This window comes from Lacerta agilis, chromosome 4 (assembly GCF_009819535.1).
Source record: "Lacerta agilis isolate rLacAgi1 chromosome 4, rLacAgi1.pri, whole genome shotgun sequence".
NCBI classification, from domain to species: Eukaryota; Metazoa; Chordata; class Lepidosauria; order Squamata; family Lacertidae; genus Lacerta; species Lacerta agilis.
Window position 1 is genome coordinate 96,216,085 of NC_046315.1, and position 18,245 is coordinate 96,234,329.

Consider the following 18,245-nt stretch of genomic DNA (forward strand, 5'->3'; position numbering starts at 1 on the left):
CGAGCTGACGTTCTGTACAGAACACTAATAACCAACTTTTAGTACCTCTCTCTTCCCAGCAGAGTTACTTACCATCTGTTGCAGCTTTGTTAGCTCCCTTGACAATCCTAAAATATTCACTGATGAGCCATACCCTTCCATGCTCAATAAATAAATAAATAAATGTGTCCTTTCCAGCTGCCTAAATGCAATTGGGTTTCAAGGTCACCATTGTTTTCAGATTTCAGATGTATTCTGAAGTTAAATCTTCAGTCTAGTTTTTTCATTGCCTCCTTCCTTCATTGTTTATTTCTTTGGCATTGATTTGGGCATCTCCAGTAATGCATAAAAATAACTTATTATCAGGTTTTTCTTCAGACCTAAGCATAATTATGAAGGTGAAGCTGTTTCTTTAAAAATGTTATTCATAATAACAGTAGCTAGTTACTGCTGAAAGACTGGCTGTTGTCCTTAAGTATTGTTCTCAAGCCAACAGAAAACGTCATTATACAATTCAGTATTTGTTGCGTTTTGTTTTAGTTGCAAGCACTTCACAAAGTGAAACAATGAAGGCCTTGTTATGATTTTATTTTATTACTTTATTTATACAAACAGTTCCATATCAGGAAATCAAGAAAAAGATCTTCTCAGTGTGGTGAGGTGGTTAAGAGCGGTGGACTCATAATCTGGTGAACTGGTTTCGCTTCCCCACTCCTCCACATGCAGCTGCTGGGTGACCTTGGGCTAGTCACACTTCTCTGAAGTCTCTCAGCCTCACTCACCTCACAGTGTTTGTTGTGCGGGAGGAAGGGAAAGGAGGTTGTTAGCTGCTTTGAGACTCCTTCGGGTAGTGAAAAGCGGGATATCAAATCCAAACTCTTCCTCCTCCTCTTCTTCTCAAAGCAGTGTACATAAAAACATCATGAAAATGATGAAATCAAAAGTAAAAAAATCACAAAAACATAAAAGGAAAAGTGAAGAAGAACACAAAACTGGGTCAGATGGCAAAGTAAGCGTGCATAAATAAATAGATACTATTTATTTAGGAGCTTTTATAATCTGCAAATAACTGAAATTATCGAAGCTGCTTACAACATATTTAAAAGACAAAAATAAGTAAATGATACAGTGGTCGCTACAGTAGGGTACGGATCTAAGTGTCCCCACCCTTGTCTTCTGCAGCTGAGTCTCCTGGCCTAGAAAGGACCCCCCCTCCTTTCAAGTAGTCTAAAACTAAACACAGAAAACACCTGACTAAGTCAATGAATTTCCACAATACAGGTCCTGGTTGTGCTAAATGCCCCATTTCTTGCAGCTGCCAAAGAGATGCCATGAGGAACGGTTAGAACCGTTCCTCCAGCAGATCTCAGAGAACAGGCAGGAATGTATGGGAAATGTATGTAGATTAAAAAGGTATTGGTTCACTGAGTGTATGTGCCCTGATCACACTCATGACCAGGTTGCTGAGCGGATAAAATGGGGAGTAATGACAGGATAAAAAGTTGATAGGTCAATAAATAAATAAATGAAAAGTTGCTCATACTGAGGTGTTGTTTCATTCATACAGATCCCTGACCACTGGTATTTAACCATGCACACGGAACACAAGCAGGACAGGTTATGGATCCATCCAGTCCTGGATCCAGCAGTAAATTCTTCTTTTCTTAAACTCAGCATGAAAGAGGAGAGCAGGTGCCAATCCCCTTGGAATGCAGTAATTATCTTCAGTCTAGTGAGCCATAATTACTGTATTCCCTGGGGAGCAGAACAGCCAAACCTGATTATAGCCAAATAAAACCTGTCTAAGTAGAGTCATGATTTCCTTTTTCAATCTGTGGAAGTCCACTAAACCTCAGCTGCAGCTGTTTCCATCTTTTACTCCTTTCCATTATGGATGTAGCTGGCTTGTAAGTAGATATTACTGTTATGTTCTTAAAGATGTGGTTAACCGCAGTGGGATTCTTCTCGGTGAAGGAATGATGAATGCTTGCTTCAAATGTGATATTGAATGTATTTGTTTGAAGATGAACATCTGTTTCATTTCATACTCCTTTCCCCCTACACATCATATATTATGTTTATTAGATGCAAGCTTGCCAAGAAACCTATTTATAATCTAAACAGACAGCACTAGCACTAATTTCAATTTTGTTCAGGTTTTGTTAAGGTATCAGAACTGCATGTAATTTAAGGGTTCCAAGTCACTATGATTTTTCAGTTACAGGTGGGTAGCCGTGTTGGTCTGCCATAGTCGAAACAAAATAGGTATCTGAAGAAGTGTGCATGCACACGAAGGCTCATACCAAGAACAAACTCAGTTGGTCTCTAAGGTGCTACTGGAAAGAATTTCCTATTTTGTTTCGACTATGATTTTTCAGTCATCTGTTTAATGTTTGAGCTTTAATCAATAAGAATTTGCAACATTATACAAATTTAGTATTATGGGGCAGTTACTTCTGTTTCAACAAGAGATCATCCATTGCAGAAATAGTTCAGCAAACAAGTGGGAGTCCAGTGACAGACCCAATGGCCCCCGGATTTGATTTAAAGTATCTCACAATCGCTTGGTTGTCCAAATATCTACTTAAAAGCAGCTCAGTAATAAGTGGCTGCGATGGCAAACTAGAGCAAATGGACAAATAACCCATCCATCCATGAGGATTGGAAAGTGACCAATGTAACACTATTTTTTTTATTTTTTTTAAAAAAGGGAATCAGAGGGTATCCTAGAAATTACCACATGTTACCACATAAACATTGGTCCATGTAGCACAGTATTCTCAACACTGACTGCCAGTAGCTACCCACATTTTCAAGCCGGGTGTTTCTTAGCCCTTTCAGAGGATGCCAAGGGTTGAACCAGGGACCTTTTACACGCAAAAGGTGTGCTCTACTACTGAGCTGTGGCTTTTGTCACCAATCACCGATGGTGAACCAAGTGCTTCCGTTTGTTGACTGACCAGAGGACATCCCAGGACTCTCGGCAAAGTGTGGCTGTTTTCATGTGGTCACTTACACAGAACTTTCAAGCAGATCAGACCAAGTTCCATGTAGTCCAGCATTCTCTTACCACCACTAGCCAACTAAGAAACTTTTGGATGACCACAAGGCTGGGCACAAAGGAGAGGGCCTTCCCCTTGTGTCTGTCTCCATTATGTGGTATTCAGAATTATACTGCCACTGTAATTCTTCTGCGTAATTCTGTAGCTTGCACACTGCATTATGAACATTGAATAGTCCTATTAAATGTATTTAGTGTTGCGCTAAATTTTCATGATGTTCAATTTGCCTTGTGAAAATTGCCACTTTGAAAGAGCAAAGGGTTATGTGAAAAAAGACCTACCTCCCACTCTTTTGCACATTTTTGCACACCCATTCACAGCTATTCTTCCCCTGATCTACTGTTGCTTCAGTACTAAGTGGTTGGTTGTTCATTTACTTGAAATTATGTTGCACCGTTCCACTGTTTTTCAGCCTGATGCTAGGACCCACAGACTGTTACCTGCCCCTGCCGCCGTCCCGTCCCAGGACTTGGTTGCTTCGCTGGACCCACCGCTGTTGTCTAGGACTGCTGGCCATGCCCTGCTCGGCCCCGGGTGAGTTTCTTTTTTAAAAAAAAATAAATTCCCCCCCCCCAAATATACCAAAATTACAACCAATTCAATAACAAATACAAAATATATTCAACCCTTGCTCCGCCGAGCTACGACTTCCCTCCCCCACGTCAGCTGGCTTTCTAGTCCAATCTTATCGCACAGTTTTTGTTCATCGATATTAATCTATGTCAAAGGTTTATTCCATTCCTACCAGTGTTTTTAAACTTCCTCTGTTCGATCTTAAGTACTCCACAAAACTACTCCATTCTTTTCGAAACCTCGAGTCATCCTGGTTTCTGACCCTGCCGGTCAGTTTTGCAAGTTCAGCATATTCCGCCATCTTCGTCTGCCACTCATCAATCGTTGGCAATTCCTGTGATTTCCACTTTTGGGCAAGCAATGTTCTCGCTGCAGTTGTTGCGTACATGAACAATTTTTTGTCCTTCTTGGCTATTTCATCTCCCATCAACCCCAATAGAAAGGCCTCAGGTCTTTTTGGGAAAGTATATTTAAACATCTTCTTAAGTTCATTGTAAATGGATTCCCAATAAGCCTTGACCTTACTGGCCCCGGGTGAGTTTCTGTTCTTCCCACCCAGAGTCCTCAGGGCCAGGCTCCCCCGGGGCCAGCACACTGGCTGTGATTTTCCCTTTGGAAGCCCACGTTTACTTGTTCATGCTAAGCTAGGCTTTGGCTTAGCTTTACATGCAAACCAAATCACTGCAGTGCTATATCAGCTTTTTGCATTTTGTATGTAACACCTGTCACCCAAAACAAAATAAAAAATAATTAAAAAAAATCCTTCCAGTAGCACCTTAGAGACCAACTAAGTTTGTTCTTGGTATGAGCTTTCGTGTGCATGCACACTTCTTCAGATTAAAACATTAAGGAACCAATCACAACCAAGGCCTGTCACCCAAGTTACTGTTTCATAGCTTTGAAGCCCTCACTTTAATAATATAGAACCTGGCCCATCAGCTACTACAGTGGTACCTCGGGTCAGGGGCGTAGCTAGGTAAATTGGTACCCGGGGGCAAAAAAAATTTTGTCACCCCCCCCCCCCCCCAAGGCATGGGAAGGTCAGGTGGTACCGGGTGCGGAAAATTTCTTGTCAACCCCCCCCATTGACCCCCCCCCGCAAAAATGGTTTTACATTATTTCATATTTTCTTACAAAGGAATAATAACAAGTAATAATAATAAAACCCCTTTTATTTATATCCCACCCTCCCTGGCCAAAGTCGGGTTCAGGGTGGCTAACACCAGATACATAACATTGGTATAAAATCAAACAAAAATTACATTACCTCCTAAAAACCTCTCAAAGTCTGATTAGATGGCTTTCCAAGTGTTCTTTGAACTGAAATTTCAGCCTTCATGACACAGGAAAACAGCCTAGTGAACAGCTATTTTGGTGGAGGAGGGTCAAGATATTAACCAATATGCATGAAATTTCATATATAGCTATATAATCCCTAGTATAGTAAAATAAGACCTTCGGAGCAGGCATTTAAAAAATAAAATAAAAAAATATTCCTTGCTAATTTGTCACCCCCTCCATTATGGAACCCGGGGCGAACCACCCCTCGCCCCCCCCCTTGCTATGCCCCTGCCTCGGGTTAAGAACTTAATTCATTCTGGAGGTCCATTCTTAACCTGAAACTGTTCTTATCCTGAAGCAAAGTTCTTAACCTGAAGCATTATTTCTGGGTTAGCTGAGTATGTAACCTGAAGCGTATGTATGTATGTATGTGGAGGGCAAAGTCCACACAGACAAATAATCCCACAGAAGCTGGGCATCTATATGGTTTAGGCTTAGATCCTATGTTTTCTGCTGTAGCTTGAATGAAAGAATATTAAGCCACAGATATACATGGCACATATAAGAACTATGGTAGGCCTTGGTTGTGATTGGTTCCTTAATGTTTTAATAAGTTAGATTAATTGGTGTTAACCAAACTGCTCAGCTAAAACCGCTGTTCTAAATTGGCAATTTTGTCTTCTTCCAGCAGAGAAAATGCCAGCCTTCGTCTGTGCTGTAAAATCTTCTTGTTATAACACGGAAGCAACTCCAGAGCCACTGATATTGTGAAACATCTGGTAACTGCAAGCTGTGAGCTCCTATGAGATAATCACAGGCCTGGAAAATTAGGAGAACTTCCTCAACTCAGTTGTATTTCATGTTTTGTAATACCCCCGAGTGCGGTTACCTCATAATGCAGTAATCACTCTGTTTCTGTGCCGTAAATGAAACCGCAGATGCTATGCTCGGGTATAACGGCCACCTCTTAACATAAATAAATGATCAAAGTACCATTATTTTGAACTAAACATATATTTCATGTATACATGTTGATAAATACTGTGGCATATGAGCACTCCCTGAGTGAGACGTTATTTAGGACATTATCTGGGACCTTATTTATGAGATGTGGAGAAGAGTTGATGAAAGCAGAGGGGAAATAAATCAAATGGGTATTGCAATTTCTATACAGTTTAGGAATTATGATTGGTTTTGCCCTTGTAGACATGCGGAAGATGCCGGAAGACAGTAAACAAAAATGAAGAAGATACATTTTAAAACTCAGAATGAGAGTCTTTCAAGGAATAACTCATGGTTGTGAGCATAAGCTACTCTGAAGGCTTACACGCAGATGGTCCCTGGTTCAAACCTCAGCATCTCCAGGTAGGGTTGAAAGAGACTCCTGCCTGAAAGAGACTCTGCGGGACTCAGCATAAGGCAACTTCCTATGTTCCTAAGGCAGGGTACACAAGTAACAACAGTTAATGCAATCTTAATCAATGTGTAGATGCGCTGGTACGTATTGGTTACTCGGGGAACTGCCGCAAATACTTGTGGGAAATTAGGAGCATATTGCAGCAATCTCCCAGCGTCTGTTCAGCTTTCCTAGTTAACAATGTCTAATTATTGAGACATTCATAACTTTGTGGTTCTCTTCTTAATCTGGTCAGGCCAATTTTGCATATTATGTGCGCCAGAATAAGCTTCATACTGCAACTAATGCTGCAATTGATAACGCTGAGTTAAGGACTTTTAAGTTCCTTTAATTTTAATGGCAGTTATTTAAATAGAGCTGCAACAGGTGTTTGGCATCAGAAATGGTGATTTTTGTGATGGAGCAATTATTCTGGAAACGCTATTTGATTGCGTAAAAATTCACCTTCCAATGAGCCTGTTCAGTGGTATTCCTACCCCTGCATGATGCTTTGTTTGTTCTTTCGGCATTAGTTATGTGCACTGGGACTACGGACCCATCACCATGGTACATTAACAGCAGTATCACACCACTTTAAACTGTTGTGGCTTAACCCAAAGAATCCTGGGAACTGTAGTTTGTTAAGGTCGCTGAGAGTTGCTATTCTCAGAGTAGCAATCAAACCCTCTTGACAAGGAACTCTGGGAATTGTAGCTCTCTGGGGGGATAGGGATCTCCTAGCAACTCCCAGCACACTAAAAAAAAACTACAGTTCCCAGGATTCTTTGGGGTAAGCCATGGTGGTTTAAAGTGGTGTGATCCATGAATAGGGTTCTAAAATGCACAAGGAGTCTACATCTGATGAGCAGGCTTCCCATTCCAAACTTTCTTTGCCAAACTCTAGAAGTGTTGGTTCAATGAGTATGCATAGGATTTCACTGTCAGCTGATTTAAGAAAGAATACTCAGAACCGTGTTGTCCTTATTTTATGATTTCTGTTTATACCTAAAGGCTGCTATCTTCTCCAGCAGTACTACAGTGCGAAACTAGCAGTTCAAAAGCATACGAGCGCCGGTAGATAAATAGGCATCACTGCGGCGGGAAGGTAAACAGTGTTTCTGTGCACCAGAAGTGGTTTAGTCATGCTGGCCACATGACCTGGAAAAGCTGTCTGTGGACAAATGCCGGCTCCCTCGGCCTGAAAAAATATGAGTGCTGCACCCCATAGTTGAATTCATTTATACATGTTGATAAAGTCCAGGGTCCTTTACCTTTTTACTACAGTGCCAAGCAAAAATTCAACAATTGAGGAACTCTTCATTGCCCCAAAACATTGCAAATACCTGTATAACATTAAAATGCACATTGATACTGTCCATATTGCACATTGAAGCTTGACATTATTCCATAGATGATCTGGGGAAAAAATTGAATTGGAACAGCTTAAAATGGAATTGGATCCTGCCCATCCCCCCCCCCCATGCTAATCTGCAAAAAATGTTGCAAATGTTAATTGGCATGTGTGTGCAGCATCTGGTTGCTTTTGCTTAATAGCAAACAGGTATTTTTATATCATTAATTAGTGACTTTATTTCAATACTGTGTTAGAAAATCATATCCACAATCAACCAGCGAATTTTCTCTTGTTTAACTCAAAGAGCAAAGACAAGTGAAATTGTGCAGACAGCCCTACTTTATTTTTGTCCTCAAAATTAATTTTTCACCGCTGTGTTTTGAAATGGAGAAAAATGTGACATGTTCCAAAGGGCTACTTTATAATTAAGGAAAACATTGGCAAACACATGTACACACACATTTGAGGCTGGGGTTGGGCTCTGTAATGTTCAGCTGTAACAAAACAGTCTGCAAACAAGACCACAAGCCAAAACAATTTTTTATCCATAAATATTTCACTTCCAGAGCCAACTATGGGAAAATTATACACAGGCTCTAAGGACTTAAGCAATTGTGAGTATGACACACATTTGAAAAGCAGAATTAGTATTGGTATTATTGATGCCTCCCCCCCCCCAATACCCACTTTCTCCCCAGCTCATTTCAGGTTCATTTTGTTGTTGTTGTTGTTCAGTTGTTCAGTCGTGTCCGACTCTTCGTGACCCCATGGACCAGAGCACGCCAGGCACCCCTATCCTTCACTGCCTCCCGCAGTTTGGCCAAACTCATGTTAGTAGCTTCGAGAACACTGTCCAACCATCTCATCCTCTGTCGTCCCCTTCTCCTTGTGCCCTCCATCTTTCCCAACATCAGGGTCTTTTCTAGGGAGTCTTCTCTTCTCATGAGGTGGCCAAAGTACTGGAGCCTCAACTTCAGGATCTGTCCTTCTAGTGAGCACTCAGGGCTGATTTCTGTAAGAATGGATAGGTTTGATGTTCTTGCATTCCATGGGACTCTCAAGAGTCTCCTCCAACACCATAATTCAAAAGCATCAATTCTACGGCGATCAGCCTTCTTTATGGTCCAGCTCTCACTTCCGTACATTACTACTGGGAAGACCATAGCTTTAACTATACGGACCTTTGTCGGCAAGGTGATGTCTTTGCTTTTTAAGATGCTGTCTAGGTTTTTCATTGCTTTTCTCCCAAGAAGCAGGCGTCTTCTACTTTCGTGACTGCTTCAGGTTCATTTGGATATCAGCTAATCCACATTGGAAAGTCTCCCACCTTATTTTTGAGCCGGTTGAAATGCACCGTATCTGCACAGGAACTTCAGTCCTACCAGTGCCCTAAACCTCCTCTTCTTCTTTCTTCATACCAGACTAGACTCATGGCAACAGCCAGTGGGATATTGCATCATCACCACCCATCACAACCTGAGACATCTGCGGTCCCCCCAAAAAAAGTTAATGTGGCAGCAGCCATGCTAGCTGGTTGCTCAAGGCAGCTGCTTTGAAAGACAGACAGAAAAGGGGCCAGTTCTTTGACCACCTCATAAAAGCAAGTAATTTCTTTTGGTTTGTTTTTTTTCAAATTTTTTTAAGGCTGTAGAAATGAGATGGAATGGAGTTTAGAATGAAAATTGTGGAAGTGGCACAAACTGGAACTGTTTCCCCACCCCTAGCTGGTGCCTGCAAGTATCATAACTTGCCAGCTTTCTCTTAGAATTTAATCACACTGTCACCTAATGTGGCTTCTAAATTGAACCAATTGTGAGTAAAGCATATTCTTGGCTTGTTTGTGCTCTATGTGCAAGCTTGGAATATCCCTATAAACACAAGCTGCTTCTCATTCCTAACCCCCAAAATAAATGAGGCTTTTTGACAGCTCCAGTCAAATTCTTGGACAACCTTCATAGGTTATTTGAATGTTTAATGGAACATTTGAAAAGCCTGATTTAGGTGCCAACTCACCTTCACTTCCTTCCAAGCCCTTGGGAAGGGAGTAACTAGATATTGAAGGACTTCTGTCATTTGCATCTGAGATCATGTGATTTATCTACAAGTTCTACAGTTCCCAGCTACAAAAAGCTAAAAAAGCCAATGCAATTCTGGGCTGCATCAATAGGAGTATAGCGTCTAGATCAAGGGAAGTAATAGTACCACTATATTCTGCTCTGGTCAGACCTCACCTGGAATACTGTGTCCAGTTCTGGGCACCACAGTTCAAGAAGGATACTGACAAGCTGGAATGTGTCCAGAGGAGGGCAACCAAAATGATCAAAGGCCTGGAAATGATGCCTTATGAGGAACGGCTTAGGGAGCTGGGTATGTTTAGCCTGGAGAAGAGAGGGTTAAGGGGTGATATGATAGCCATGTTCAAATATATCAAAGGGTGTCATATAGAGGAGGGAGAAAGGTTGTTTTCTGCTGCTCCAGAGAAGCGGACACGGGGCAATGGATTCAAACTACAAGAAAGAAGATTCCACCTAAACATTAGGAAGAACTTCCTGACAGTGAGAGCTGTTCGGCAGTGGAATTTGCTGCCAAGGAGTGTGGTGGAGTCTCCTTCTTTGGAGGTCTTTAAGCAGAGGCTTGACAGCCATCTGTCAGGCATGCTTTGATGGTGTTTCCTGCTTGGCAGGGGGTTGGACTGGATGGCCCTTGTGGTCTCTTCCAACTCTATGATTCTATGATTCTATGACCGAATACAACTGAATACAGGGTTCTTTGGCTGAGAAAGAGCATTGTATTCATATGCAGTCAGAGATTGTGGAACTTGAATTTATAATCTCAGATTTAAAATGGAAATGTTGGAGGCGGAATGTAAGATCCAGTTTGAGTTGGGGGCAGACTTTAAAAAAAGGGGTTTGGAGGAGCTCCAACTCAAATTGTCAAGAGAAGTTCACATTTTGAGCTCTTCCTCTCAAATTCTCATTTATTCCCAAATGTTACATACTAGAAATCCCCTCGAGTTGCATCAGTCCTCTGCAGTGCACAGATTTTTGGATCTGACTGCAGGTTACCCACTTGTAAAGGTAGACACATCGCAATGTACTGGCAATATCTGTGCATCTGGCCATAGCTGTCAACCCTCCCTGCTGTTTCCCAATGCTATAATAAGGGAATTTCCTGCAAAAAAAAAAAAGAGGGGAAAGGTTGACAGCTATGCATCTGGCCATGGTGGTGGGGAGACAGGGAAGCTGTGTTGCAAGGCTGCCTTCAAATCTGCTTCTTCACGTTTAGAGCTGTGTGAATGGAAGGGGATGAATCATGTCCCTGAATTGTGGAAGCTGAATTAAGTAGGCAAAATGATCAAACATGTGCAAACTTAATGTGTGCTGTTTTATTTGAGCAAATAGTTCCTTGTTGAAGATAGCTCATAGTTAGTGCTTGGTTCTTAGCAGTCGTCGTATTACTCAACTGCAGAGAAAATGATTATAAAATTTATTTTTAAAAACCCTAGTCCGCCCCAAGGCCGCCTCCCACGCTAGGAAGACTCCCGGAGCTGGGCAGGGTTGGTCCTGCCAGGCAGGCTTGGGGGGCAGCCTCTCCCATGGGCGCCTGCTTCGGAGGCGGAGGCGGGGTCTTCAAAGTTCCCCCTCCCGCTCACCCAGCTCCATCTCTTCCCGAAGGAGCGTGCACGCCTCAGGCGCGCTCCCTGCCAGAACCCTCGGCTGAGCTGCACCACCTCTACTGCGTCCCCACCGCCTCCAAGCCCCGCTGCCCCGCTGTTCAAGGCCAGGTGATCCTGGGTACGCCCCTGAGCAGCGCCCTCAGCCTCCGGAGGGCGGGCCGCCGGCCAGCTGGAGGGCGGTCGCTGCCAGCTGGAGAAGTGGGCGGGCGTATCTGCCCCGGAGCCGCGGCAGCCGTGTAAAAGAGCCGCATGCGGCTCCGGAGCCGCAGGTTGCTGACCCCCGCCCTAGGTGATTCTTCAGCCTGAGTTAGAAATAAGCTTATGTGTGCTTAAAAGCCTATGACACTCTGGCAGAAAGTGGCAATAGGACCATCACCCTGAGGCTCATGGCTTTCTTCAACAATGGGAGTCTTGAAATGTTCACTTCACCAGTCACAAACCTCACACAGGGGTATGACGGTTGGGTTAACTTTTTCTGACACATGAATTACTGTTCTCCATAATGCATGACAAGTGACCCCAAGTCATTTCAATAAGATTCAGGAGCTACCTGAAAGGAAATCAAGAATGGCAAAAGACAATGGCATGTCAGCAACTGCCTCAAACCAGACAAATTCCAAATAACTTCAATCTAGCCCTAGACCAAAGTCTATGCATTTGCACAAAAACATAGCGTAGATGTGCAGTCATCATTTGAACACATAGAGTTAATCACTATGGATATGTATTTCAGCATTCCCTTGATCTTCGTGGCTCACCGTGTAAATTTCATCTACCTTCTTCAGTACCTAATGCCAGGAGTACTGTACGTCTAGCAGAGCTCCACTGGAACGACCAATTTTGGTGGAATAGGATTTCCACCCATAAAATACTTAGGGTGATATTTGACCAAGTCATACACAGGATAGAACCACTGAAATATTTGGGCTTTAATCTAACCCGTGCATTGATTTCAGTGTGTCTGCCCCTGAAGATGACTTGGTTGGCTATGCTCCTAAATGTTTTATTGGGGGGGGGGGGTTATCCAGCCCAAAGTGGTACTTTCAGTGGACTTTCACCATGTTTACTGTGTAATATTGGGATACTGGAATAGATAGCAGATTTTTACTATATGTATTTATAATCACATTGAAATACTGCTCCTCAATGAGGCCAAACTTAGATTCACAAAATGTTTAGGGGTATGTGTACCCCTGCGTATCCCCAGGGGAAAAAAACACTGTGTGCTCTCTCTCTCTCTCTTTCACACACACACACATGCAATCTATGGGCAGATCTACACTCAGTGTTTATAATGTTAAAATGCGTTGACTTCCGGCGGCGACGCCATTGCGGGAGGTCGTGGGCTGCCTCGGCTGCGAGGCGACCCAGTCCATCCCGGGGGTTGGAGCCCCGCTACCGCAAAGCGGGGCTCCGGTGGGGTGCGGGAAGAGCGTCCCGCACCCTGGGCTCCCCGGCTGTGCCCATTAGTGCTCCGAACCCTTCCCTCGCTCCCCCTGTAAAGGGGGAGTGGGGGTGAAGGGACGACGGAGCCGGGCTATAGGGGACATGCCCCAACCGGGATGTAAATGCGGCGGTCACCCCCGCGACGAGCGTCTAAGTCTTTAATGAAGTTAAAGAACCCGGTGGTTGTGAGTATTCGAAATGGATTGACTTTTATATTTTTCGAACGATCCGGGGGGAAGAGGAAAGGGAGCCTGCCTCCCTCCCTTCGGGGGAAAGAAAATAACCAGTTTAAGTGACTGCTGCTACAGTATTGGATACAAAGTGTTTGAACTTTTAAAAGTGAGACTGCTGAGATTTCCCTTTGGGGATTAAGTTTGGAGAAAATATCTCCGTTTAAAGTTTTGGTCTTTACGCTCTGGCTTCAGAAAAATGGTGATGGAAAATTTGGACTGATGTGGGAAACAATTGAAACAAAGGGAGGAATATAGAGACAGGAACTGAAATTTGACACTCATCCCCTCCCCCAACATGCTGGACTTTGTGTTTGCACTTGTTTTGAACTCTGGACTAACGGATGAAGAAAGGCTTACTGTCTTGAGGCTGGAACTGCTGAATCGGAAACTGAAAGTCTTGAGTGGGATAATAAATAAGAAAAATCTACTTTCCACAGAGGAGGCTTTTCAAAAGTTCTATACAATGGAAGGAAACCTGGGCAAAGAGCTAGAAGGGATGTTCGAAGGATGGATTGAGATGACTGGGCGACTCCGGAAAAAAGATCCGTTCTTTGGGGGTGGCAGTCCCGGAACGGTAAAATTTGCAATATCCAGACCCCGAGGTGTGAGCTCGGGGGCAAGGGACAAGGAATTAAGATATTTACAAGAAGAAGAAGAATGGTACAAAGAAGCGGAGGAGCCGAGAAAAGAGGAGTGGACCCTGAAGCTCGATGCAAGGTTTGCCGTGAACTCTGCCCGGATCTGTGGACATTTGGGAAAAGAAGATAATTGGAAGATTGGTTCCGGCGATAGACAGAGAAAGTCAATGGACAGGGGGGGGTGTGGGGTGAAACATTAAATGTAAAACTTAAATGGTCTGTTATGGTACCTGAAATCGGAGGGTGAATGTTGTTATTTGCAAGTTTATTCTGAATAAGTAAGGAGATATTGAGATTTTATGTTAATAGCAGCATGATAAAGAACAGAAGAAATAAGTTTAGATTGTATGAGAATATTTTGTTAAGATTTATGATAGAATAAGACGATTAAGACATTATTTTTAATTTTTAATTGAAGTTAAATTTTTTAGAGAGAAGTTGTTAAAAAAGTAGATTATGTATTTAAAACCGAAGGTGAAAAGGCAGGGGAAGTCAACTGTCAAGATTCGGAAATAGAAATTTTTCTTTATGTATACAAACAAGAAGAAGAATCCTGGCAATATATGTATTTGTTTTATATTTGTAGGTGTGGGTTTGGGTGTGTGTTTTGTTTTGAAAATGCCAATAAATTCTTCATAAAAAAAAAATTATAATGTTAAAATGCGTTATTAAAATGTGACACCAGAGGGCGATGCAGAGCAGCAAGCCACTGGCAATAGAAAACTGCTATTAAGCACTAAAGAACATTGTTTTTTTAAAACGTTTAGGAGATCAATGTAGATCCAGCCTATGTTTTATCTGTGTTTGCTTAAATGCTTGTGAGCCACCTTGAGCCCCAGTTCTGGGGGAAAGGCAGGATATTTATTAAATAAATATAGAAATAAACAAATGTCATTTGTCTGAGCTAGCAGGGCTTTCCTTATGTTCTTAGACAGGTGATATGAAATGTTAACTGTCAGAGTAGACACTATAGGGCTATGTGGGCTTATTCACAGTTATTTTAAGCCGGGCTCAGCAAATGTTGCTCTAAAAATAGTTAGGATGTGTGCAAAATACAGGTAGTCAGATCTCTTATACTGATCACAGCGTGGAAGGAAAAAATTGAAGTATCTCACCCACCTGAAGGAAGTGCTCAACTCTGTATTGCAGAATGCAAGCCCTTTGAAAACTTAATGAACTTTATTTGGATTAATAATATGCTGTGTTCCTTGCATGCCATTAATAGCTGGCAATTTTATTAAGTGTTAATTTGATTTGTATGTGCCATTATTTGTGATTTTAACATTTCCCGATTTGTCACCTAAATATTTATGTGACTAGAAAACACGTGTTAACAACGGCGATGCTACTTTCAAGCGGCAGAGTAACAAGTGTTAAATGATGCCTTACAGATATGCAGATGATTAAGAGATAATTAGAAAGATAATGCAGATTAATTTATGACTTCAGAAAAACAAAAGGTGGAATGCAGTGTTGCGCTGTTATGACTGTTCCATCAGGGAACGCATCCTGAGCCCCCAGAGCCGATATGCGGGAGGAAGGTGTAGGGAGAAAAATTTCAGTCAATTGGCTTCCAGGTTCAGTTCAAAGTGCTGGTGCTTGCCTTTAAAGCTCTAAATGCTTTAGAAATGCTCTTTGTATTGTTTTTACTCTTTTGTTGATTGGTGCCCGGGGCTCTTTTGAGGGGAAATCTATATATATATATAAATGTTCCCATTGCGTGCGCGTCCGGCCGCACCTTGCTCCGTAACCACTGGACCAAATCATATCAATTTTAGGACAAAGCGTAACATGACCATGGAGGAAGGATATAGCATAATAATTTTTTTAAAAAAACAGACCTGTCATGCCTAAAATATAGAATAAAGGCCAAAAAATGGCGCGCCTATTATACCTCACCAGCAAAAGGAATGAAGACTCCAACAGCATCCAATAGAAAGGCGGATTGCCTGCTGACGTCATCAGACCTGGCCAGAGCAAAAATGCCTTTGCCCTCACCTAAAATGGCCGCCGCAGCTTCGCATGTGCCAAGAAAAAAAAACACGGAGCAGGAGGCATGCCTGAGAGGTCGCACTGAGTAAGTAAGACAAGCTCTGAGGGGATTGTGTCGCTGGGGTGTGTGATTTTGGGACTGGGTAATTTTGGGACTGGGGTAGGGGAGAATGCTCTTTAAGGCTCCAGTGCCCTAACCTAAAATGGCCGCTGCAGCTTCGCATGTAAAATGCACCTCTGAGTTATTTGTGGGGCATAGGAATTAGTTCACACTGGAGAGCCAGTGTGGTGTAGTGGTTAAGAGCGGTAGACTCATAATCTGGGGAACCGGGTTTGTGTCTCCACTCCTCCACATGCAGCTGCTGGGTGACCTTGGGCTAGTCACACTTCTTTGAAGTCTCTCAGCCCCACTCACCTCACAGAGTGTTTGTTGTGGGGGAGGAAGGGAAAGGAGAATGTTAGCCGCTTTGAGACTCCTTCGGGTAGTGATAAAGCGGGATATCAAATCCAAACTCTTCTTCTTCTTCTTCTTCATCCCCCCCCCAAAAAAATATAGTCCGGCCCACCACATGGTCTGAGGGAAAGTGGACCGGCCCACGGCTGAAAAAGGTTGCTGACTCCTGCTGTAAAGGGACAGCGAAGAATGAAAACAGGAGCTTCCAGAATACTCTCGGGGTCAGGAGAATTTTAAAAAGCATAAAAAAACAACCTATAGCAACGCGAAAGTGGGGGGAGGGGGACAGAGAGGTGCCAGGCAAGAGTTCAACAGGAGAAGCTGTGGGGAGGAAGGCAAAAACAGGAAATACGGAGAGGAGGCAGGCGGAAGTTCAACGGGAGAAGCTGTGGGGAGGAAGGCTAAAACGGGGGAAAGACAAACAGGAGGCAGGCAGCAGTTCAACAGGATAAGCTGTGGGGAGGAAGGCAAAAACAGGAAATACGGAGAGGAGGCAGGCAGAAGTTCAACGGGAGAAACTGTGGGGAGGAAGGCAAAAACGGGGGAAAGACAAACAGGAGGCAGGCAGAAGTTCAACAGGATAAGCTGTGGGGAGGAAGGCAAAAACAGGAAATACGGAGAGGAGGCAGGCAGAAGTTCAACGGGAGAAGCTGTGGGGAGGAAGGCTAAAACGGGGGAAAGACAAACAGGAGGCAGGCGGAAGTTCAACAGGATAAGCTGTGGGGAGAAAGGCGAAAGCAGGGGGGAGGGAGACAGAGGTGCCAAGCAAGAGTTCAACGGGAGAAGCTGTGGGGAGGCAAGCGAAAATGGGAAATACGGAGAGGAGGCAGGCGGGAGTTCAACAGGATAAGCTGTGGGGAGGCATGCGCTTTCTCTTTTACATCTTCCTTTGCCATTTCACAAAATGAGCCACAGCAACCCGAGGCCGGGTCAGCTAGTATGGGATAAAAATCTAATCAATAAATAAACAATGCAAATGGCTTCATATCCAAGTACTTGACACATGCCTCTTCCCTTACCAAGTTGCCGCATGCTGAGCTCCTCGGCTGATCCTCTTCTCCAAATACCACCTCCATCAGGGTTGGCACATCTACAGTTAGGTTACCAGATTTTTTTCAAAGAATCCAGGGACACTTTAAAAAAAAGAGAAGTCCGTTGGCCGTGCGCTCTCGCTCCCGGCTCGATTTGGGTCACGGTGTGTGTTTGTGTGTGTGTGTGTCAGTGGTTCTCCCCTCGGCTGCGGCAGCAGCAGTCTCAGCAGACCGGATCCAGCCTGGTAGTGCAGTTGGCTATGGCTGGCTTCAGGAGCTGCCTGCTGCTGGGCCCATGCCATTTTGTCTCACCGGAAGTTCCCATATGATGTGTCTTGTGCCGTTGAACCAATCACACAACATTCATTCCCTCCTAATAAATCTGCAACACTATATATATATATATATATATATATATATATATATATATAAGCTTGCCATTCTATATTTTACTTAATTGAAATATAATTCTAGGCAACACAATACAAGATCTGCAGGGAGACCTCTGGAAATACAAACCACAATCACACATACAATAACAAGCAAACAAACAAGAAAAGAAAACAAATATCAAAACTACAAACTGCAAAAATACAAACCTATACTACAAAAAACAAAAATCTCATTATCTTTTCCCAGTTTTTAACATTGCATTGGGACCTCCTCCCGTCCTCTCCTCTGCGTTCATTTCCAAACCTCTTTTAGTAACTTTGTAACATTGTAATATCTACTTTTCACCCTCACATCTTAATCATACAATCCTACTCATTATATCTTAAATCTTAATCCTTATTCTTTTCAGCACATTTTAACTTCATAAAATTTTTTCCCTATAAAACAAACCTCAAATCTCCTCACTACCTCTTATATCCTTTCTTAACTTAACTTTGTTATGCTATAGCCTATATTTCTTCTGATTCCAATTCTCAATCTATTAAAAACCCAAATTAATCTATACCTAAATATTTCTTCCAATCTCATATTCCATTTTCCCTCTGGTGATACCGTGATCAATCCTTAAAATATAAATCCAGGGACATTAAATGAAATCCGGAGACATTCCAGATTTTGTCCGGGGACAGATTTATAAATTCGGGGACTGTACCCAGGAAACGGGGATGTCTGGTAAC